At 40.0% G+C, this 24,829-nt stretch overlaps 1 protein-coding gene across 1 annotated transcript in view; it reads right to left on the bottom strand.

Annotated features, from left to right (window-relative positions):
• The window catches only part of sema6bb (sema domain, transmembrane domain (TM), and cytoplasmic domain, (semaphorin) 6Bb), a 166,756-nt gene extending 158,799 nt beyond the window's left edge, over positions 1 to 7,957 (bottom strand). Inside the window, exon 1 of the mRNA XM_037769257.1 lies at positions 7,040 to 7,957. The gene's annotated coding sequence lies outside the window, so the exon portion shown is untranslated. The remainder of the gene's footprint in view (positions 1 to 7,039) is intronic.
• Positions 7,958 to 24,829: the final 16,872 nt, after the last annotated feature.

Here is a 24,829-nt window from a genome sequence, read left to right as displayed (position 1 = left end):
TCAAAGAGCTGTCCTCCTCTCTCTCTCGCCCCACCCCCCCATCTCTCTCCTCCAGTGTGGCTGGCCTGCCCCTCAATCATCAGGCCCTCCTTTTCACCTTCTCTTTCTCCCAGCTCCACATGCTAAGTGGGAACATTGTTACGGTCAATTTGTCCCATTCAGGGTCCCAGTGGGCAGTGTCCCTGCCCTGACAGCCTGCAGACAGAGACCACACTGCCTGAGAGGCCTTGACATCAAGGTCCAGAGGAGACGGAGAGAGGGAGGAAGGGAAGAAAGCGAAGGACAGGAGTGAGGGGGGAGAAACAGGAGAAGAGAGGTAATGAGGGGAGCGGTGGTATGGAGGCAGAATGTGCGAAGGAAAACAAGCAGGAGGAGGAATGCTGAAGAAAGAATGACGGAAGAAAAGAAAAGGAGGCTGAGGTGCCAGGTTTAACACCCAGACTCGGCAGCTCAATATTTCCAACCAGTCCGTCAGTCTCAGACCAGACTGATGTAGATGGCGACAGCTCTGCTCCCACAGAGGACGCTGCTAATACATCCGCCTCAGTTTGGCCTAAACCCAGAGAAATACAAGACAGACTGGACAGGCTCAGGAGGGAGGAAAGGAACCACAGGTGTTCACGCACATGCGTTCGGTGCAATATTGAAATGTAATTAGAATCAAATGTATAGCCTTATGACTCATTTTTGCCGAGAAACTTCAGCTAAAGGGACATTGTTCACAAAAATTGTAAGAAATCGTACTTTCTCACTGACCTCTAGAGGTATGCACTGTTTTCATTGGAAACACTTTCAACCAACAAAAAGGTCCCGATGAAACCTTTTGACAGCGTGCTGATTATCAAGATTAATAGGGGCACTGGTTCTCAAATTAAATTCCATTAATCTTCATTAGGGATGCACCAATCCTACTTTTTCAGTCCTGATACTGATAGTAATACCTGAGCTTTGGGTATCGGCCGATACAGAGTACCGATCCGATACCAGTGTTTAATTAATAAGTGTTTGCCTCACTGTGTGGAAGTGACTAGCATTATTTATGTGTTTAGGCAACATCAGGCTTGACTTAAACATTGCTTTCTTAACTTTGTGAGACAAAATGTAAATACATAGATATACATTTAATGAATTGTTATTTAGTATTAAAATAATAAATCGTGCACCAGCAACTTGGTAAAAAAATCTTAAAAATTATCAGGAATTATAATTCAATTGTAAATCCTTTTAATGCAGCAACAAATTGGTCAAAACTTAAACAGGAAGTAAAATATATAATGTATATGGTATATAAACATAGAACTGAATTGAATAGATCAGCCCCATTGTCACGATAACCGATCCAGTATCGGTGCATCCCTAATCTCCATTGTAGTGGGGTGGAGGGAGAAATCACAGAAACAGATTTCTAAAATCAAAACTATCTGCATTGTTAGATATTGTACCACTCGATGCAGTAAGTGAGAAAGTATGTTTGAACTATGCCTTTTACTCGCATAAAGGCTCTGATCAGACAGAGGGTGTTTTGTAATTGTTTTCAATGAGAGTGAAGCGTTGGAGTTTATCCGCTCTGTTCTCCTTGTGTATTTAACAGGAACGCTCTGAACACCTCAAGTTGAAAGATATTCAACTCAGAGACAGAAAAGCACCCAACATCATTTGTGCTTCCTCTCATTGTGGGGACTTTTGCTGGATACCCAGAGCTATATGACTTTACCAACCGTAGTTACCAAGACCTGAGCAGAAAACAGCAGGAGGCAAATTAGTGCGGTACTTGAGATTTTGGGTAAGTTGTTTTTCATTAATTTAAACTGCATTATTAACTTTTTGGGTCGCGTACAGCTCATGGTTTGTATTAAGGTAATGTTAGCACTCGTTTGGTGGTTGCTGAGCAACAAAATAAAATAAAAAGACCCAGCAAACTGTCTGATCAGGCAACACAAAGGCAGAGCGGTGTGCCTCGTGTTTTCCAAATGTGCTCTGTGTGAACAGGGCCTTAAAGGGCTATTCCAGTAGTTTCGTAATGAACTTTTATAAAAATGGGGAGACTCACAAGAGACACATTAAGAATGATCGAAATCAAATCAGCAGAGGCCAAGATATCCTGACTTTTAGTACCTAGTATGTTTGTTTCAATCTCTAAAAACATTGGATCCTACATTTCCCATAAGGCAACTCAGTAGTGTCTTTCATTAGACAGCCCCTGCCCTCTTAAATTCACACTTCTTTCAAACTCCACAACTTCAGTTTGTAACACAAGCATACTTGCCAACCCTCCCTGATTTTCCCGGGAGACTCCCGTTATTCAGTGCCCTCTTCCGGTTTCCTTCCGGGGTCACACTTCTTCTGTTTTTTTATCCCAGTTTTCACACCTTTTTTCCTTTTCAATATTTCAACCTGTTTCTGGCATTGTACAGCGTGTATAAGTCCTACTGTTTCAACCTGGACGATAATAGAGCTACACCAAATGTCGTTTCCAGGCGGGAGAGAGCTGCTCGCGACCGCTTGTGACTTGACACAACACGGTTTGAGCTGCGCTCGCCGCACATCACAGCGTGCAGTGCCCAAACTTGGGCTTTGCTGGACGCAGAAAAAAACCATCGTGGCACAGCACAAGCCATTAGAAATAACGGGTTTCAGAGCGCAGTGGTGCCGTTGTCGAGTTGTATTTGAAAGGGCCTTCAGTGAGTGAGAGATGGAGAGAAAAATGGAGAGTACTAAGACAAAGAAATACTCAAGCAGAGGCACAAAAGGAATGAATGAATAAAAACTGATGATTATTAGTTTTGCCAATTATTCACACAAGTTCACGCTAGAAGGTCGAATTATTCAGTTTTTTCTTTCCTGAGAATTAAAAATGAAATTAAAAGTAGGCCTATTTAATATAAAAAAGCTGTTGCCGTGTACTTATTATTTTATTTTCATTCTTTAGAAAATCACCAGAATGCAGGAAACAAAGTCTCTGAAACTCAAGACCATCTTGAGATCTCAAGGTTGGCAAGTATGAATGCAAGCTTTCTGTTAAATCAGAGATAACCCAGATGACATAATCAGGGTTGTTCTTTTAAACTTTAGACAGCTCCCTCCAGAGTCACAGAAGACATTATACAACTGTTTTCACAGGCTGAGCAGGACTCCTCATGATGGATAAAATTACCATGTGCCAAATCGGTGGAACCCAAGAGGGGTTGAAGAAGGTTTTTCTGATAAGAGAACCTCAGTGATATTCCCACTCTCAACCACTCCACCTTAACTTCAATGCTCAAGTTTCTGTGCTATCAGATTCTGTGACTGTAGAACAAAAGCGCAATTTGGCGAGGTTTATGTGGTCTGAACTGGTCTGGGAAAACAAGCTTTGTCTGACTAATGTATGATTTTTTTTTTCTTAGTTAGAGCTGCCCCGAGCACACAGGTGACGCAGCGCCCAGCAGGGTGCAGCGGGGGAGGTGGGAAAGAGGGATTAAGTCATTGTGTAAAACGCACCTGTTATTTTAGCACATAGGGCGCAACACTTGCTCCGAGGCAAAGGGTGCAGAGCGGCTGTTGGCGTCAGAAACCACACAGGGCGCCCATTCAGCCGAGGCTTGACAGCGTTGAATCACACTTGTATAGGGCACAGACGGACTGACTCACACACACGCACACGCACACAAAGTCCGTACGAGACAGGAAGGCAAACAGACACAATGTGATGAACAATGTGCCTCATGTTTCTCTCTGATAGACAAACTCTGACTCTGTCTTTCTTCTCCTTTCTTAATGACCTGCACACACACACTTACACAAACAATTCTTCAAACTAATTGGCGATTCAAGACTCCGCAGTAAAGACAGCGGGGATCTGTCAAAGGCATGTGTGTACGGTGGGATGTTGCAGATCTCCCCCAAATTAACTAACTTTATAATAAATCACCGGGCACTGCTAGCCAAGGATTAGCCAAGCTCCAGTGAGCAGTTTGTTAAGCTTCGAGGAGAAGCACTGGGGACGGAGAAAACACCGCCAAAAACTGACATCAGCACTGGGACCTTGGAACGGTACAAACCTCCTGCCTGGTTTCCTGGGCACACATTTAGCCTTGTTATCTGAGTTCTACATTGACATAAAATCCTGCTCCTATATTAGGCTTTTACTTGCTTTGCTCCCTGTTGGGGGTTTCTCCACTAATCACTTTAAGTGTTCAGGACATCAGCTCTAACATCAGGTACACCGCTCCTTCGATTGCTTTCCTTATGTTTGCCTTACATGTCTGTGCAATCTTGCCCCCTACTGAGTCATTTCTTTTGGCAGCAGCAAGACTTCCTACAGTCTGGTTATTTATATAATGACTGAGAAAACATTTATCCCTTCCCCCCCTGCCTGCAGAGAGAAATCCAACTCTTTTGAGCAAGCTTATTATAAAAGCCTTCAACTACAGTAACTTTAATGGCACTATTAGGGGGTTAAATCTGGACTAAATGCTAATCTTTCTGTAGTGGTAACAGACTGTGACTTACAGTAAAATTAACAGCGCAGCAGCTCAGAGGTCTGCCACTTGATCATTTCCCGTTCCCGCTGGATCTTGTTCACAATCTTGTGCTGCACTTGGTGAGAGGTACAGGGCAGTGTTTTGGCAAGAATCTGGCGATATGATACGTATCATGATACAGGGGTTACGATTCAATATATTGCGATACTGTAAGCAAGGCAATATATTTCTAATCTAATTCTAGGAAAACAGTCATACTATAAAGAACACAACACCTTTTTTTATGCAATCAGAACAGTGGGATCTGCATATGCATGAATCACAGTCCCTGTAACATCCAACATCATAGTGATACTTTGAGAGGGCGCATGTCTTTGTAAATGAAATAAAGCATTGGCTGAGTTCATCTTTGCATGTTAACTATTAATTAAAAATCAATACAGTGTTTTTGAGAATATCGCAAAACATAATATCGCGATATTCAATTTTTTTCAATATTTTTCTTACACCCCTAGTGAGAGGAATATATAAAAGTTTTATTTCTGGGTAGATTTTCCCTCAAAAATGTTCTAAAAATGACTTGAAACACCAGAAAAATGATTCTATTCTCAGCTCTCAAAACGTGCCCCTGTACAAATGAAAACTAGATCCGGTGCAATAAGAAGATCAGAGATCGTAACAGACAGGTATTTCCTCTGTTGTCTATTAATTAATTCCCTCTGATAGCGCTTCTCTTGTAATTACCGGTGGCGTGATGGGCCTACGAGAGGTTGTCAGCACATGAGAGAAGAGGGCGCCGCCGTCGTGCCAAAGAAGCTGCAACACTCAGATGATTGCGTTTATGATCATTTCTCCTTTCATCTTAACTACCTTCCTTTCACCACCTACTGTATCTCCCCTTGTTTGCAACCGTTGTTTCTGTTAAAACGGAGTCTGGTGCAGTACATCACCCCCTGGTGTAGCTCCTGAGCGGCAGGGAGGAAGGATCTATGTGTAACCTGTGGCAGCGACCCTGAGCTGTGGCTGTCAGAGTGGGTGACAGCCCCGAGGAAGGGGAATTAAAGAGGCTCTTGTCCTCCCGGGCTGATTGACACAGTCAGAGCGACAGAAAGGTTAGTGGAGGTGCTGCTATTCCCTTGGCTGCGTCTACCTTTGCACTGGACAAGGAGCACTGTCTCACTTTCTTTAGATGTGTCTTTCACTGTCCTCCTGCTCTTCTCTCCTCTCTCACACACACACTAGGGCTCATTATAGGAATGCTCTGACCCCTCAGGGACTTCACTTACTTCTCTGTCTCTCTTTCCAGTCCACAAACCTCACCGATGGACAAAAGGCAGCTGAAAGGAAATTTGAATTTGAAACAGGGGGCCACAACAAAAACACGCAGCTCCCTAATGGAGAAACTTCAGGAGACTTGGAGCCAGCTACTGAGAGTTAGCGGTCCGAGGACACAAAAAAGCACACAAAAATGTGATTCTGACACAATCCAGCCAACTAGCTCAATGTACTGTAAAGATAGCAGCTACTGCAGAGGGAGAGGGGAGGAGGGAGGGATGGCAGAGTCTTAAGGCAAGAGCGTTGGACACCAGGGGCCCAGCGGGTAGGACTGGAGAACATACACAACCGCCAGCAGATAACATACAATCACAAACAACAACAGTGAGAAAGACACAAAAAGAGAGAGGTGCACGTTTTTTCACCAAATCCCCATGGTGCTTCCACAGTTCTGCAACTCACTGGATTTTGAAAATTAGGTTTTTCTAGTCACCCTTTAAATTAATTATAATGTAAAAAAAAAAAAATCCTCCTGACACATGAAGGAAAGTCACAAATCTCTCAAAATAAAACATCCCTCTTGAGGTTTAATTAAAGTGAGTGTACCATAATGTACAGTAACAAAATGATCTTGGTCAATGCACATACATAACTGTCAGACATTTTTCAATCACACAATCTTGAGTCGTGTGTCGATATCTAATCAATCAATCAATAGATGGATGGATGGATGGTGAAGCGCCTCTCTTCAGGCTCCGGACAGCTGCTTGTTTTGTGCGTGGTGGCTGCGAGCTACGCAGTATGAAATTGAGAATTATACAATGAAAGCTACTGTAAAAGCCAAAGATGCCAAGGATTACACATCAGCATCATTGTGTATTGTTCTTTCTTTTCTTTTTTTTAACCAATTCTCCCACAACTAAATTTCTTCATCTAATCAGATTATATATTTTTTTATATATTTACTGTATTGTTATTGTTGTTATTATATATATCTTGTCCTAATTGTTTGTTATAACTAGTCATATTATTTCTTTATATTAATCTTGTCTCTATAGGTGGAGGCTTCAGATAAGCCCAGTGTTTTGTTTTTTTTCTCTTCCTGCACTGTATATTAATCATTTTTGTTATGTTGTATAGTCTTAAATTGTGCAAAACAAATAAACAAATAAACAATAAACAATATCCAAAAAAGCATCAAGGCGCGTCAGAGCCTGTGTGGAGCGCACCAACACCATCACCTCCATCACCATCCACCTCCACCATCCACCACCACACAGGACAGCTCTTGGGTCACTTACCTCTGATAATCGAGGGTGAAGATGCCAACTGAGAAAAAACGACAGTGTGAGTCGATTTTTGCTGGATACCAAAAAAAAAAAAAAAAAATCCGAGTAGAGTGCTCAGAGGACAGAGGACGTTACCAGATCCTGTTCGGTGCTTTGGAAACTACTCCTCCCTGTCGCACCTGTCTCTTGCAAAAAAACTGATCCAGTCCGCCGGCCTGACATCCCTAAGACAACTGTCTCAGGGGGGTTGTGTGTCCGTGCCCCCTTTTGCAACACACACACATCACACACACCACGCACCACCTGTCCCCGGTGCAAAACAGACCCACAAAGAGCTTCTATGTCGCGCAACGACACATGTCTCTGCAGCAGCAGTACTCCCTTCACACACAGAGAAGACAGCCGTCCGAGATCAACCAAGTAATGTGGAAACGCTGGAAGCAGTGACTGATGAAAAAGGAGAATAACCCATCCAGCACTGGCAACCAAACCAGCTGCAACGCTTCTTTTTTTTGGTAAATTACATCTGCTGGTGTCTCTGCTCGCCCAGTTCAGTTGTGTTATCAATCTTCAGTCCTCCACAATAGTTGGGTCTATTTCGCTGCTCGCTGCTGCGCACGACTGCTGCTCTGTCACTGCTGCGTCTTTTCTCTTCTCCACCTCGGGTCTCTTTTCTCTCACTGAAAGAACAAATCCTGTCCCCTCTCTGTCCGCTTTTATGCGCCCCACTTCCACAGCACAGAGCTCGCAGGTTCAGGATCCAAAGTCCCATTCATCGGTGTTTTTATTAAGGATAGTTGCTGCTCCTCCTCAGGGCTGCTGGGAAGGTGGGAGGACCACTGCGTTTGTCTTCTAGCGGTTGTGTGAGCAGCTACAGCATCTCTACCAGCTCCTGCTCCCTGCTGTCATCCACAAGAGAGACTCCTAAAAGCCTGTTACTGCCAAAACCTGAAGCAGAATTACACAGCATACTGGAATGGAATTGATTAATGGCTAATTGAGGTTTAATTTTACACCTTTAAAGGGACTGTTTGTAACTTTCAGAAATTGCTTGTTAACAGCGACACCTGTGGCCGTTAAAGGGACTGTTTGTAACTTTTTAAGCCGTATAAATCTAACGGGTCGGGATCCCATACGCGCTCGCGTGTGGCCGGAGTCTGTGCTCCTCTGCCTGCTTGCCTTCACTCACACACACCGCGCATTCTCGCTGTCTCGCTCCACCTCTAGACGTGCATGCGCGCTCACTACACACTGCAGAAGAGTTAGTTTAGCTCTGAGAATATCTAGTGAATGTACAGTGGACGTTTGTGCAGAAATAAATGCTGCAGCTCCTCCAGACCAACAGAGGTTTTCCGTGTTTTGTGAAGTGACGGGGCTCCGCAGCGAGAAACGTTATCGTCTCCTGACTGGATGCCGGTGTCTCCCTGCGGGCGCAGTCGGGAGACGATAACGTTTCTCTTCCTGCTTCAGCCCCGGCATCGACCCGCTTTTCGGGGCTGAAGCAGGAAAAGCCAACACTAGGATCAGCATTGATTCATGGAGAGACCTTTGTCTGGTCAGCTAACATTACTATTACTGAACATAAGTCAACGAAAGTCAGCGTCGGGGTCGCGCTTGCTCGCTCTAAATGGACATAAACGAGCATCCCGTAACACAGTGAGGCGACACACGTCAGCTAAAACCACAATATCACTCTATATTTCAGCTGCTTGGCAGTAATGTTAGCTGACCAGACGAAGGTCTCTCCATGAATCAATGCTGATCCTAGTGTTGGCTTTTCCTGCCTCAGCCTCCGGGGTTGAAGCAGGAAGAGAAACTCTATCGTCTCCCGACCACAGCCGGAGGAAGACACCGGCACCCGGTCGGTGACGATAACATTTCTCGCCGCGGAGCCCCGTCACTTCACAAGACGTGGGAAACCTCTGTTGGTCTGGAGGAACTGCAGCAGTTATTTCTGCACAAACGTCCGCTGTACATTCACTAGATATTCTCAGAGCTACAAAATCTTCTGCAGTGTGGAGTGAGCGCGCATGAACGTGAGGTGGAGCGAGAACGCGCGCGTTGTGTGAGTGAACACAGGCAGCGGAGCGGTTTGAACAGCGCATTTGCGAGCGTTCATGGGATCCCGACCCGTTAGATTTATACGTGTAAAAAGTTACAAACAGTCCCTTTAAATCCCTAAAAAATACTCAAAGTCAAGCCACTCATCGCGGATGAAAGTTGCTTCTTGTTTGTTGACACCATTCATTGGTGGCAAGATGAATTAAGAAATTAATTTATCTTGTTAGACACGAGGTCAAAAACACACCGGGGGCACATACCAGAGAGAGAGAGAGAGAGAGAGAGAGAGAGAGGGGGCAGTTTGTGGTTAAACTTTATTCTAAGAAATCTTTATACCAAAAGTACAAACATCAGCAGTTTGGAAAAGGTCTTAAACTGTGCTGACGTTGAAGCAAAACCACACAGATGATTCGAATCAGTTTCCCGATAAAAGTGTTTTTGTTGTTGGGATTTCTGAATTCCTGGATAGTTGTTACGCAATGTGGAAAGTACAGGAGTTGCACCGAAATCTGTGACTACAGAGAGCCAGTACCACATGAGGTCACCATTTCTGACGGCTGTCATCAGAAAATGTGATCCTGCTGTAGCTGTATTTTACTTTTCTTTTAGAGTTTTGTATCTTTAGATTAAAAATAACAAAATACAGCTCAGCTCAGATTCCCCCCCTCTCTCTGGACATTCTGCTCAGCTCAGTCCCGGTGTTACACCCAAATCTGTGACTACAGAGAGCCAGCAACACCTGACCTGAGGTCACCATTTCTGACGGCTGTTGTCAGAAAATGTGACCCCACTATACCTGTATAATAGATGAGGCAAATATTAGACAGAAAACACACAAAACTAAATTGTTAAAAAAAAAAAAACATAAATGTATTTTCATATTTTTAATTTATAGATATATTCACAAAACTGAAAAAGAAAAGTAAAAGATATGGTGCCTTCAAATGAGGTCTTGAGTCGAACGCCCCCCTCTTGTTGTATTCAAGACCTCGTAAGTGGAAAGTTTCTGAAAGCTCCGAGTTCACGAGTTGTGACGTGTTTGTTGACATTGTCAGAAATGGCGGAGGCCACGGAACGAGATTTTTCGGTTCATAATAAGTTAATATATTTTCATTTTAGTCGTATATTGTTTTTCTTCGTAATTTTATATTAGGTATGAGGAAAATGTTGCTATACCCACTTGCAAGCTTGCTAAATTGTTAGCCTCTGTGGCTTCTCCAACAGTGACGTTAATATTGCGGTTGCTTAGCAGCGGTGTTCTCACGACTCAACCGCTTGAACGCCAAGCATATTGTGTACACAACTTCCCATGTTGTAAACACGAGCTCACGAGTTTCATTTGAAGGCACCGATAGCTACAGTGGGGTCACATTTACTGACGACAGCCGTCAGAAATGGTGACTTTATGTGTTGCTGGCTCTCTGCGGTCACAGATTTAAGTGGTCACAGATTTCGGTGTAACACCGGAAAGCAGGTGGATCCAAATTAGCCGATGTGATGATACATTTTGATGAAGCTCAAGAGATACCAGTTTCAAAACATTATGTGTTTTTGCTTCTATGCTCGATTAACAAGCTAATTTACAGTATTTCTCAACTGTGAAGCTCCTCAGAGTGGACAATAACAATAATATTAACTGGAAAATTCAAGCATCGCTTAGTGAGCAGGGTAGAGAAATGTGCCTATTTGCATGTATTTTCATTATTTGATATATGATTCAGCATAAATAGGCCTGTTTTATGGGACACACTTAAAGAACAATTTGTTTTAATTACCATTCCTGACTCAGTGAACTTAAAAACTGTTTTTCGCAGCAGTCTCCATCCTTGAGTTTAACATCTTTCTGTGTCTCCTCATTGAGCCTAAATTAACACAACAGAGGAATAATTTAGTCCCATTAAAATTAAATCTCAATAAGCCTCCAGCCAAACGTAATTGTTGCTTTATCACACTTTGGGGTCTGTGTTTGAACACTCAATGTCTTCACACTTTCCCCCAAATGGGAATCTAAATGGCCTGTAGTGGAACTACATGTCAACATGACCACATAGAAAAGCATTTAGAGCGCTGTCAATGGATAATGCTGCATGGTGCTGTGTTAAAAGGAGTTAAGACCTACTGGACCTTGCCATGAAATTGCAAGGAGCCAAAGCCACTTTTAAGCTTTGATCTATGAATAATTAATTTGCTGAAATAATGACTTATAGGCTTGAGGGCTCATGTGTGTCGCTCACTCTCTTTACCATCTTAATAAAGCTGCTGGCAGCAATCTGACAGTCTTTTTGATACAATCTGCTAATCAGCGGCGCCAAATCAGATGACTCAATTTACGATTTGGGAGAAATATGCAAAACAGTCCCCTGCTATCACTGAATATAATTTACCCTAAGGTTATCTGAAGATTGAATCCAAAAACATATTATTGAATAAGACGTTGTAACTTCGTGTACATTATATAAGAAATAGTTTTAAAATAAGCACTTCCTTCAATGCCAGAAGGCTTTAAAAAAGGCTTTCTCTTGGCATATTGTGGTTATTGTTATGCACGTTCCTTTGTAGAGCTGATAATATGGCCTACTGTTGTCTGACATTGATATTATTGTAGGACATTGTTTTGGTTCGCTTGTTATTTGCTGTTTTGTTTTCCGTCTTATCTTCATTTACACAGCCAAAAAATGTGCCTGCACCAGCACTGTAATGCTTATTAACATTATTCATCCTGCTTATGTTATCATCCCATGCTGACTGTGACTTTGTAGCATCCGCAATTAAAACTTAAAAAGAAAGTTCCCTTTGTCCAGAGGAGAATTGAGCCGACTGTGGTTTACAACAGAGTAAAGTAGTTTCACTAACAGTGGAGTAATGATGTGTTGTCCCTATACTTGATTTCTGTCCCTCTATTGCTTTCACATACAAACCAGCATGTTTGTGTTTGTACAAGAATATAAACCGAGGTGTTCTGTCTTTTCATAACATGCAGCCACTAAGGACAAGATAGCTTTAAGTAGGACAAGACGAGCCAATCAATACACTCTATGAAATGTGTCCATTCTTTTCAGAGGGATTTAGAGAAAAAGAGGAGTTTCCTGTATGTGTCTCAGAGTTCACGAGTTGTGACGTCTTTATTGATGTCAGAAATGACGGAGGCCATGGAAGTTCATTTTGCCGTGCATAATAAGTTACAGTTAAGCACTGCACTGTTACTCCTCCCCAAAAAACTAACCAAGCATTGCTACTCAAGTACTATAGTCAAAACCACAGACTGCATAAGAAGTGGACGTAGTCACCATGACATCATCCATTGATTTGTGGACTACGGTTTTGAAGCCTCAATGTTTGGCATTTGTGGCCGTGGCCGTCTTGTTTTTTTGCAACCAGAAGTGACACGTGAGGGTGGAGCTAAGTACAACAAGTTATAAGAAAAGTTATAGGTTACATAGTTTTGTTTAGGCACTTGTACTTAACGTGAGTATTTCCATGTTATGTTATTTTATCATTCTACTCTACAATTAAGGAGAAATATTCTACTTTTTACTAACCATAATTATTTGAGAGACATAGTTACTACTTTGCAAATTCATATTTTGCATACATATGATACGCTATTAAAATACAAAGTTTTGCATGTTGTTAAAAGCTCCACCTCAACCTGCTGCAGTACAACATTAAAATTATGCTCACTACCATGTTTATGCATCAGCTCTAAAAACCCACTGTACATTACTTGCCTAGCATCAAACAACACACAGACACAGTTAGCGATCAGCTGGTGAACATAGTTTCGCATTTAGCAGCTAAATAGCCAGATACATACGTCAGGAGCTGGTGGAGACCAAAAACAGAGCTGAAAGGAGAGTGAATATTGGATTACATTTGACAGGTGGACAGAAACACGACTCCAAATAAATGCTAACTTGCTCCTTTTCTGCCTGATGTGTACATTTTGACATGGTTGTATGTATTGCTGCCTTCTCCGAATGTATGGAAGGGAGGGAGGAATCCTCCACAATGACTCAGTGTACTGTAGCTGCTGCTGACAGCACTCTATTAAACAGCTCTCCAAAAGTTTTTCTTTTAATCCCCAGATTAGCGTTATTATTCTGTTTCCAGCTACTTTGCATAGAAATGATTCAGGACACAGGAACTTTGAGCCATGTTCAACAAAAGAACTTGAACCATGCCATCTCCTGTCAAAGTCTGTGTGCTGACAATAAATGAATATTTGTTTTGTTCATCCGTTTCCTTTCATCCCACTCGCTGTGTAGTAGACCTCAGGCAGATAAAAAGGAGAGGAGCTGCCACGAGAAAGCGAGAAAGCTGAGCAAAAAACAGTAACCTTTCATGGAGAATGCACTTTTTTTAATCTTTCAATAACATGGGGAAAAGAGGGCAGCACAGTTGTCCTACCCCCTGCTGCACAGTGAAGAAAGCAGTGTGTGCTATAAGCATTAAGAGGGGATATGCTGATGTCAAAGTTAGAAGAACTCTATACAGCAAGGGCTTTTGTCTGCTAACTTCCAATTCAGCAGAAATATGACTGCAAAATAAAGATGCCTCAGTCTCCAGTGTGACCCTTTTCCATCCCACCAAAGTAATCACATGGTTCACCAAGCTGCGAACAAAGACGCTCAGACTGCGTGCCGGGCTCATGTGATCAGACGCAGTGACTTCACGAGCTCGGCAGTCACTCTGACGACTCAACTTAGCCAATGGAGCGCAGCCATTTAATAAGCCTTTCAGACTATGACAAATTCATTAGCATTAACAAAACATATAAAATATTTGAAGCGCTGAACAAATCGATTCGAAATGACTTCTAATAAAAGTACGAACATTATCATCATGGTCTGCTACATAAAGGTCTTTATCAACCAGTAGAGGAAGAAGAGCTCAGATCTCTCACTTAAGTAAAAGTAGCAATACCACAGTGTAAAAATACTCAGTTACAAGTAAAAGTAAAAGTAGTAGCAAAGTAAAAGTACTCATTATTCAGAATGGCTCATTTCAGAATAACATATATTATATTACTGGATTATAATTATAGATGCATTAATGTGTTAATTAATGTTGCAGCTGGTAAAGGTGGGGCTAATTTTAATTACTTTATATACTGCTGGGTAGCTTAACCTACTGTATAATAATATACCATAATTTATTAGTTGACTTTAAATTTTGTATTAATAATTGTAAGTAACTAGTAACTTAAGCTTTAAAATAGGGCTGTCAAAGTTAATGCAATAATAACGCATTAACGCAAATTCGTTTTAACACCACTAATTTCTTTAATGCATTAATGCAACTTGCGATTTTTAGCTTGTAGCGGGCTCAGTTTTAAAGGTCGAGTAAAATATTGGCATCATATGAACATAGAAAACCTAATGAATCCATTGGTACCAACCATGTCATACTAGCTTGTTGTGAAGGAGAATAAATAACTCTCCAAACTTATGCTAAATTTTGGCAAAAAGAAACTGTCATGGCCATTTTCAAAGGGTTCCTTTGACCTCTGACCTCAAGATATGTGAATGAAAATGGGTTCTATGGGTACCCATGAGTCTCCCATTTACAGACATGCCGACTTTATGATAATCAAAAGCAGTTTGGGGCAAGTCATAGTCAAGTCAGCACACTGACACACTGACAGCTGTTGTTGCCTGTTGGGCTTGAGTTTGCCATGTTATGATTTGAGCATATTTTTGTATGCTAAATGCAGTACCTGTGAGGGTTTCTGGACAATATTTGTCATTGTTTTGTGTTGTTAATTCATTTCCAATAATATATATATACATACATGTGCATAAAGCAAGCATATCTGCCCACTCCCATGTTGATAAGAGTATTAAATACTTGACAAATGTCCCTTTAAGGTACATTTTGAACCGATTAAAAAGACGTGTGATTAATTTGTGATTAATCGTGATTAACTATGGCCAATCATGCGATTAATCGCGATTAAATATTTTAATCGATTGACAGTCCTACTTTAAAATAAATGTAAAAAGTTCTAGACAAAGTACAAAATTTGCATCCAAAATATAGTGGAGTAGAAGTACCATAAAATGTATAAGGTACCATAAAATAGAAATACTCAAGTACAGTATAAGTACCTAAAAATGTACTTGTACACCACTGCCATTAACACAAGGACAAACATTAAAAAGCAAGTTTGACCTGACACAATCTAACGCAAAATTTAAACAAAATTCAGTTTATTAGTATGGTGGAGAAGAAAAAATACAATAGTTGAATTACTTGACCGAGGTACTATGTTTTCTTCTCTCAATTTTATAGCTTTAACTTGAAATGTTGATTATCGTTGTTGTTGTACACTAAAAATAAGAATACCAAGTGTGTGATAAAGTTATCAAAAAATGCCAGAAATACCAATAACACTGGTAATGCCTAGAGCAGCATTTACAGTGAGAATCTGTTTCAAGAGAAAAATAGAGAAAATGGCCTTGAAAGTGACAGCCCTCAGTGTGGGATTCTGCTCCTCTATTCATACAGAACATCAAGGCAATGAACTCAATTTTGAATTGTTCCTCCTCTCAGCGTGACATGTAAACAGTAAAGTAAAAAGGTTTGAATAAAGCTTTGTTTGGATGTGAATGAGAACGACAACAAGTCTGCTTTCATAAAATATGGATGTTTGTTCATCTCCTCTATGAGAAAAAAAACTCAATTTTAGATTAACTCGTGTTTATCCAACTTATTCTCTTTTTTCACTGTTATTTGTTAGTCTGTGGCACTGCACTTATCTAAAGATGACTTTGTAATTAATAATCAAAAGTCAATTTTAAGATCTGATTGCTTATACGAATTAAACAGTCTAAATATGAAATAATTTACAGTCAGTGTGTAAACAGACTTGATCAGCTCGTTGTAAATTAGTTGGGAGCAATCTCGGTGACTTTATTATTACTGAGCGGTGCTGCAGAGGCAGCCATCAATCTGCCATTGTGAATGTGGTGCAGAGATGACAAGGTAGAGGAAATGAGATGGGAGATGGAGTTGGAAGAGAGGGCAGAGAGAGGAGAGAAGGCAAGCACACTTTACTATGAAGAGATTTCAAGAGAATAATAGTGGAGAAAAATAGTGGAAAAGGGATAAAAGAAGCCCAAAAAAGAGGCTCAATACTAAAGAGATATCGTTCATACACTGAGAGGAGAGAGGAAAACAAGCAAAGCTTGGATACTCCATGTATGGTGGAAAAGCATGCACTTTGCCTCACCCCTCCAAGTCACAACAGATAGCAACGCATCAGGCCTTCTGTTTGGGGAAGGGTCACAGTAATGTGCCATCGCTGTCAAAACTCATACAATCACAACACTAAAGAACCATAAATATTTCAGAGGCAGTCGGCTCTTTCCATGTTCCCTCTCCACCTCCACTGTGGCAGCTGACCCGTTGTCAGGGCTCTGGGGTGAAATAAGCTCTCCAAAATAAACAGGGGAGACCCAGAGAAATAGAAAGGCAGCCGCTGCTATTCAAAAAGCGATGGAAAGTCTTAAAACACAGAGGGAGGAGAAGCATTCTCTGTGGAAGCAAAGTTGAGTCTACCTGTTGGCTGTGGCAAGACACTCAGCTCTGTTATTTGTTGCTTTCATTTTGTATGTTGCATGCAGTGACCTGGCATTTCCCATGTTCTCTGACCGGGGCTATACAAATCTTTTAGATTATGTGTTTTTAAGGTCTGCTAGAGGTCTCCCACAAATCACTTTTCCAATATCCTTTAAGCCGAAGGCATAACAGTCATAAAATGTCTGTAGCCAGTTAAGTTTTCCTCGCAGAGCAATTTCACTCGTAAGATTAAAGACTGTTGCTCTTGCAAAAAAGTTTAATGCAAAAAGTTAATGACTTTTTATGAGCTGTCATTTTGGGATTCCACTTTATAAACTAACATACTCTCTTCCAACGTTTAGTTCTCAAACACTCTGATGCACATCACTAGTTAAGTTGGTATATTTTCCTTGAGGATGGACAGATAAACCTAAAATCCAAGGTTGTGTCCAAAATTAGCTGACTCAAGAAAATCAATAGATATTTAAAAACTGTACAATTAAAAAAAACATGACCTTGATGCAGGTCTACAGTATGTAGGTATGTTAGCATAGCATAAATACTTGAAACAGTGGCAAACCGCTTACAAGGTAACAAAACCCACCAGCACCTCCGAAGCTCACTAATTAAAACGTTACACCAGTACAAAAAGTGTAAAAACATTTATTTTACTGTTTTTCAGGGCCTTGTGTGCCAGACTATTTCTTGGCCAGGACCAGCAACTTCCTGAAGTCTCCGCTGGTTGGCTGGCAAGACATAAGTCTGGCACGTAACCCCTCCTATAAAACAGTAAATAAGATATAAGTTAGTGAGCTTTAGAGGCGCTGATAGGTGGGTTTTGTTACTGTTTGACAGAGAGCCAGGCTAGATCTTTCCCCCTGTTTCAAGTCTTTATGCTAAACTAAGCTAACTGCTCCATGTACATATTTAACGTACAGACGTGAGAGGGCTATCTATCTTCTCATTTCACTCTCAGCAAGAAAAGCCAAAAAGCATATTTTCCAAGATGTCAAACTACTGCTATAAACTAGCCTCAAGCAGTTTCAGATCATGATGTTCTCCTATTGGATAAATGTTAATAATGAATACTGTGCTTACCAGCATGAGACTCAAGGTCAACCTCCTGTCTCTTTATTATTTCAACATGACGGAGGAGTTCTCACACACAACCGGTACATTACCCTAGCCTCGGTTATGCCTTATTAATATGTTATTGGGCAGAATATAGTAAGGGCAAAGGTCCATATCAAGTTTCAACCTGCAGATGATTTGTAGCCGTGTTGTATGTTACTGATACCTCATGTTGCAAGCCTCCGGAAATTTGTTGCAGGATGTTGGGAATAAGATTCCCATCAACGGTGTAGTTCAGATGAAAGCAAGGAGATCTGGTCAGCTATTAATCGATGGAAGCTAATTTCTATAGTTTCAGGCCGCTGATAATGAAGAGCAGAAGGTGAAACGGGAGGGAAGACGAAGGCTGAGCCAAAGAAAAATGCTTGTGATGTGATCTCAGCACACCTGAGACTTGGGTGGATTGATAGTAAACATGAAAGAAAGCAAATGGATTTCATTACAGCGTAATTGCACTGCTCCTTTCATTGCTTAGCAAAGACCACGTCCTTTTCTAAAGTGCGCTTTGATGATAATGGATATCTTATTGAAACAATTAATCCTACACGCGAGACGACTCAAAGACTCAAAGTGCACCTGGGATTTTAACATCTTAAAGTTTTGTTTTTTATGCTGATCTCTTTATCATTTGTTGCTTTGTTGTGGTTTGTGTGGTTGTGTGCTGGTTTTTATATGGGGATTTGGGGACTATATCAATGGCTACTGTATTGGATGTATACAAATCTGTGTGCTGCTATACCGCATTGCATATGTTGTCAAATCTAAGGTATTGCATTTACTCATTTTGCACTATTTATTGGTGCTATTCGTTGCTCTGTATACAACAGTTTTCTTTTCTGTTATGAAGGCCTCTGAAAGTAGGCACTTCTATTTACTGTGGAAAAGGCACAAAATATCTTTAAAATAAATCTATACAAATAAGACTGGGTTCTGCTCTCACATCCATAAAAATCTGGTCAAATTGCGAATTTATTGCTGTTATCATGAAAGGTGTGTCTTCAGGCAGGAAAAGGGAGAGAGAGAGGGGGAGAGTGGAGCGATCATTTTACTCCAAGGGATGGGTGATTTCCCTGTTATCTACTAATCTTCAATTACTCAATATCCAGAACAATTTTGGCCTCAATCAAGTGATCCAGTGAAGCAGAGTTAAGAGTTAAGCGGGAACAGATGAGAGCCTTCGGGCGCATGTTGCCAACTCTTCTGCAGGAGAGCGCGGTGGCACTGGTGTGCATTTGTGTGTTTTAGTTCAAGGAACAGTGTGTAGCATTTAGGGGGATCTATTGGCAGAAATGGAATAAGTATGTTTTCTTTACAGTATAATCACCTGAATATAAGAATTGTTGTTTTCGTTACCTCAGAATGAACCGTCTACATACGCTCGGCACACGGGAGAAGTTTCACTTGGTTGCAATCTGCAACCGAACCGCTAGATATCGCCAAATCCTACACACTGGACCTTTAAAGAAGATTAATTATATGCACATCACATAGGTGCAAACCTATCAGAACAGCATCAATAGGGAAAAAGTGAATGCTTGCACACTACTCCATGCCACAATTTTTATTAATGACTATTAGGGCTGTCATAATAACCGCAATATTGCAATACCACGCTATTGACAAGCCAACCGCAGGGGATGGCAAGCAACCACCACAACCGCTATCTTCACGTTTTTTCCTTTTTTGAATTCTTTGCAATGGGAGTGCCGCATACTTACACTTTGCAACAAATGGCAGCAGCGTGCTGAGGTATCTGCGCTGAGCGCTGCACGTTTGGTGTCTTTTTCTAGTCGCTGTGAGTTGAAAAATATTCAACTTTTGGGTAAAACGCTGCTCTTGACACCGTCACTTTTTTATCCATCTCAATGGAGGAGGCGGGAGACAAATACCACAACGACCAAACGTCACATCCTACATGTCGGCTACAAATGCTGAACAACAACAATGTCCTCTCTCCCTACGTGCTTCAGCCTTCCCTTCATCCAGAGCAAGTACTCGACCTTGTGCCAACATCTTTACTTCTGCGGATATTCCGTATCATAGCAACCAAGACGCAAGCAAAGCATCTCAGCTGAATAAAAACGCTACGCCTCATTGACCTTCAGTGTTCTGCATTTAACAATAAACAAGTAGTTAATTAGTACCTTTATCATTTAAAAAGCAACAATATACCTAATAGCTCAACAATCAAGCTTATTTATATAGCACTAAAATCAGGATAAATTAAGCAATTTGTAAAAAAAAAAAGAAAGAAACGCAGGGGAAATTCTTCCAGTGTTACAGCCCTAATAACTAGCCTACGTTTAGATCCTACTTAAATCTTTGTCAGGTCAGAATGTGTGTTTTAGTAACAGGCATAAAATGCAGAGGTTGAAATTGCATGGTCATTTATAAACATCACACAATACGAGGGAAAGGAGCCACACCGCTGTGGTCAAGACGAAACACCCATGTTTCCCACAGTCATGCTATTTTCTCTCACCCTGACCCGTTAACTCTCACGCCCTCAGTCTGGTGTTGCATCATAAACTGTTCCCAGTGCAGCCTGGATCTTAAACATGGCCAAAACAAAGCTACAACAGGTCCTATTCAATGAATTAGTGATAGCAACATTAGAGGTAATCTGTTTCCTTGGTGCAGGCGTTTGGAAAAATACAAACGGAAAACATAATGAAAACTGCAGCGGCTTGAATAATGAAAATCCTCTCTGGATGAAGAGGGAGAGTTAATGGAGCTCTAGTGGTGATGATACACAGCATCCAGCAGGGGAAGTCTCTGCACTGGCTTTACAATGATAAAGTGCACAGTATTATATGCGAATGCCACTCGAAGAATAAAGGTACTGTGAACATCACATCCCAGACTATGTGATAAGTACATTAATGAATGCAGCTATTGTTACAGTCTGTCCTCCTTTTCCAACCATGCCTCATTTTTCCTGGAGATTTTTTAATCTTTAATTCTTTAATATTTAATACAAAATAGACTCTGGAGTTGTAGTGCATCTGCATTAAAAAAAAGATTTTAAGGATGTAAATGTGAATGAGTCTAGCTCAGTGTGGGTGAGGCACAGAAAAAAAGTTTAAGTTGACTCAATGGGTAAAGACTGCCCTCTCAGGGTTTACTATGTCAATTGCAGTTAACATGGTTGCCTGACTCTCAGCACAGCTCAGCCAACTGGCTGAGTACACAGTATAAGGAAGGGTAGAGAGAGGCCACACATTGGCATCCAGCGTCACATGTGATTCATCAGTAATAAGTATTTAATTGTTGTTTTCTATGCATATTTAATAAATGGTTTGTAACACACTATAATGTAGTTGTAAGCAAATATAAGGACATTTTAAGTGTTTCTTAATTTATTTGTCAACAACTTGTCATATGAAGCATCTATAACTGGAGTATAAATACCAACTGAATGTTATTGCATGATCAATAAATTAGTAAAATAGTTTATAAATGAGTAAAAGTTTCACAAATGATTCTTAACTGAAGGTCCACTTACTAGATTTCTTCTGGGGCTTTCTTGTAGCATCTTGTTGCATCTTATGACCTTCATCAGCGGATGGCGTTTACACATTAACCTGGAGAGTGACAAAGAAGAATTTATGAATAAATAGATACATAAATAAATAAACTCATATTTCATATATTACATATATTTAATACATACATTTTATAAATATAAAAAGTGTATATGTTATGTCCGATACTCACATAAAACATGAAGGCATATTTCTATATTCTACTGTCACTTATCCATTAACTGTTTATGCACAAGTTATGGAGGCTTCAAAGGAGGAATTATAATTATTGACAAATACATAAATAAACACTTAAAATGTCCTTATATCTGCTTACAACTACACATAGTGTGATGTAAAACATTTATTAGGTGTTTGCTGCTGATAAATACTAAATAGAGGGGGTTCAAATTATAACATTACACATATTTTAAAAGGGAAAGTTAAGCTTGAAGGATCATTATTGACCTTGGAAATAATAGTTTGATCAAAAAGATCTGTGCTCATGGTCCACTTACTGGAATTTCTGGAGTATCATCCATATACTGATATGACTGGTATGTCATTTTCAGGTCACGTGACAACAGCTGAATCATCTCCCTGTTTTTTTTTTTATCAAAAAGTAAAAGTAGTTCTGTGAGATTTTTTTTTTTTTTTTAAATTGCAACTCAATTAATTACCTGGCTGGTTGCAGCTCAGTGGGTAGAGCGGGTCATCCTTTAACCACAAGGCTGGGGGTTCGATCCCCAGCTTCTTCTGTCAGCATGTCGAGGTGTCCTTGAGAGAGACACTGAACCCCAAGTTGCTCCCCGGGCGCTTCACAGCTGCTCACTGCTCCTAAATCCTTAAGATGGGTTAAATACAGAGGTCAGATTTCATGTATGTACCTGTATGTATATGACAATTCTAATAAAGTTTAAGTTGACCTGTATATCAGGTGTGGACTTAAAGGGATAGTTCGGGTGTTTTGAAGTGGGGTTATATGAGGTACTTATCCATAGTAGGTGTATTACTTACAGTAGACGGCGGTTGGCACGCCCCCAGCTTGGAGAAACAGACTGGAGTACCGACACCAGAGCAAAGCAATACAGTGCTGTGGACGGGGACGGAAGAAAAACGTATTTTTGGCACTTAAAAGAAAGGCTCCCCTAAAAAAATGATATCCATTGAAGTGTACGCTATATTTAGAATATTTTCACCGCTTTATCTCGCCGTCAGAAAGCCCTTTCCTTCTCCTTTCCGATGGGGAACTGAACTGAAAGTGAAATTCATCTATGCTCTCTCCAAAGTCAGAAGGCTCAGATTACAAAAACAGTATACTGTAGATATGTTTCCCTTTATGTTCAGTTTGCCATCGGAAAATATTCTAAATATAGAGTACACTTAAACAGATATACATTTTTTTAGTTGAGCCTTTGTTTTAGACGGCTAAAATACATTTTACTGCCATCCCCGTCCACAGCAGTACATTGCTTTAATCCGGTGCCGGTGCCCCTTTCTATTTCTCCGAGCTGGAGGTGTGCCGACTGTCATTTACTGAAAGTATCACTCCTGCTATGGATAAGTACCTCATACAACCCCACTTCAACACATCCGAACGAAGTTACCTAGAATTATAAAGTACAGCAAGATAGATATGTTAAGTACTTCAAAATTGTATTTAAGTAAAGCACTTAAGCCTACTTAGTTACTATTACCACTACTTCCTAGAACACACAGGCTACTGAATTCATCCATCTTTATATACAGTCTATGGATTTATCATATTATGAATGAGTCAGACATAGAAATAAAATAGGAGTGAGTCAGACAATGCTTATTCAGAGGATATCTTGTAAAATATGGACCAATCAGCAAGGCAAGTTCATAGTACAACAATAAATACATAAAATGAAAATATCAGATTTGTTAATTGTGTAGGAATTTAGATTTTATATGAATTATTTATTTACATGTATTTTGACCTGATGTGACAGTAACTTCCTTGCTGTGATGTATCTACTTCAAAACACCCAAACTATCCCTTTAAAAACAGCCAGCTCTCTCTTAAACCTCACGTTGAAAAACTTGTGAAGAAGCTGAAATTAAAACTAGGATTTTATTATCGGAACAAGGCCTGTTTTTCTATTGAAGCTAGGAAGAGAGTGGTTACATTTTTACCTTTGCTAGATATTGGAGATCTGCTTTATATGAATGCATATGCATTTATTTTGCATTTGTTTTATGTTGTGGCGTCTGAATGCTGCTGTCTTGGCCAGGTCTCTCTTGTAAAAGAGATTCTTAATCTCAATGAGTAGTACCTGGTTAAATAAAGGTTAAATAAAAAAAAATAAAATAAAAAACCTTGGCCACATGAATGTGCTACATCATGAATTTGGCAAATACCAGAGGTAACGGGAAATATTCAGATCATTTAGTGATAAGCTAAAGTAGAAATACCAATTTACTTCAGTGAAATAACATGGCTACATGTAATATGGCTACGATACAGTTCAAAGTGTATTTCAAACTTCAAAAGTAAAAGTAAAAAAAACTCAAAATGCAGTATTACTATTGATGCATTAAAAATGAAGCAACACTTGAGTGTTTAAGTTTGTTGGGATGTAGCTAATTTTAACTGTTTATATACTGCTGGGTAGTTTAATCTAGATATGCATCGTATATTGTAAACCGGTCAAGTTGTGTATGTAAAATCTTAATCTGAAAAGTAGCTAAAGCTGTAAATGAAATGTAGTGGGGTAAAAAATACTATAATATACAATAGAAATACTCAAGCGCTTCAATATTGTACTTAAGTACAGCACTTAGGCCTACTTAGTTACTTTCCACTACACTTCCCAGAACACATATTGAATTCATCCATCTTTATATACGAGCTGTGAATCATATCATGAATGAGTCAGACAATATAAATTCAGATAATATCTTATACAATAGGGACTAATCAGCAAAGCAAGTTCATAGTACAGCAATAAAAACATAAAATAAAGACATCAGGTTTGTTCATTGTGTATGAAAGTAAAAGTACTCATTATGCAGAATGCAGAAAAGGATCATTAACATTGAAGCAATACTTGAGTGTTTAAATTGGTTGAGATGGAGCTAATTTTAACTGGTTTATATACTGCTGGGTAGTTTAATCTAGATATAAATCATATCTTATAAACTGGTCATGTTTTGTATGTAAAACCTGCAAAATTTGTATGGAAAAGTGACAAGTAACTAAAGCGTATTAAAGAAATGTAGTAGGGTAAAAAAAATACTATATTTGCCTCTGAAATGTAGTGTATTCATCCATCTTTATATACAAGCTATTATATTATGAATGAGTCAGACAATATAAATGCATAGACTATCTTATATAATAGGGACCAATCAGCAAGGCAAGTTCATAGTACAGCAATAAAAATATAAAATGAAGATATCAGGTTTGTTAATTGTGTATGAAAGTAAAAGTACTCATTATGCAGAATGCAAAAAAGGATCATTACTACTCTACTGGTTTATATACTGCTGGGTAGTTTTA

The sequence above is a fragment of the Sebastes umbrosus genome, chromosome 5 (assembly GCF_015220745.1).
Source record: "Sebastes umbrosus isolate fSebUmb1 chromosome 5, fSebUmb1.pri, whole genome shotgun sequence".
NCBI classification, from domain to species: domain Eukaryota; kingdom Metazoa; phylum Chordata; class Actinopteri; order Perciformes; family Sebastidae; genus Sebastes; species Sebastes umbrosus.
Note: the sequence above shows the minus strand (reverse complement) of the source record. Positions and strands in the feature narration are given on the sequence as shown.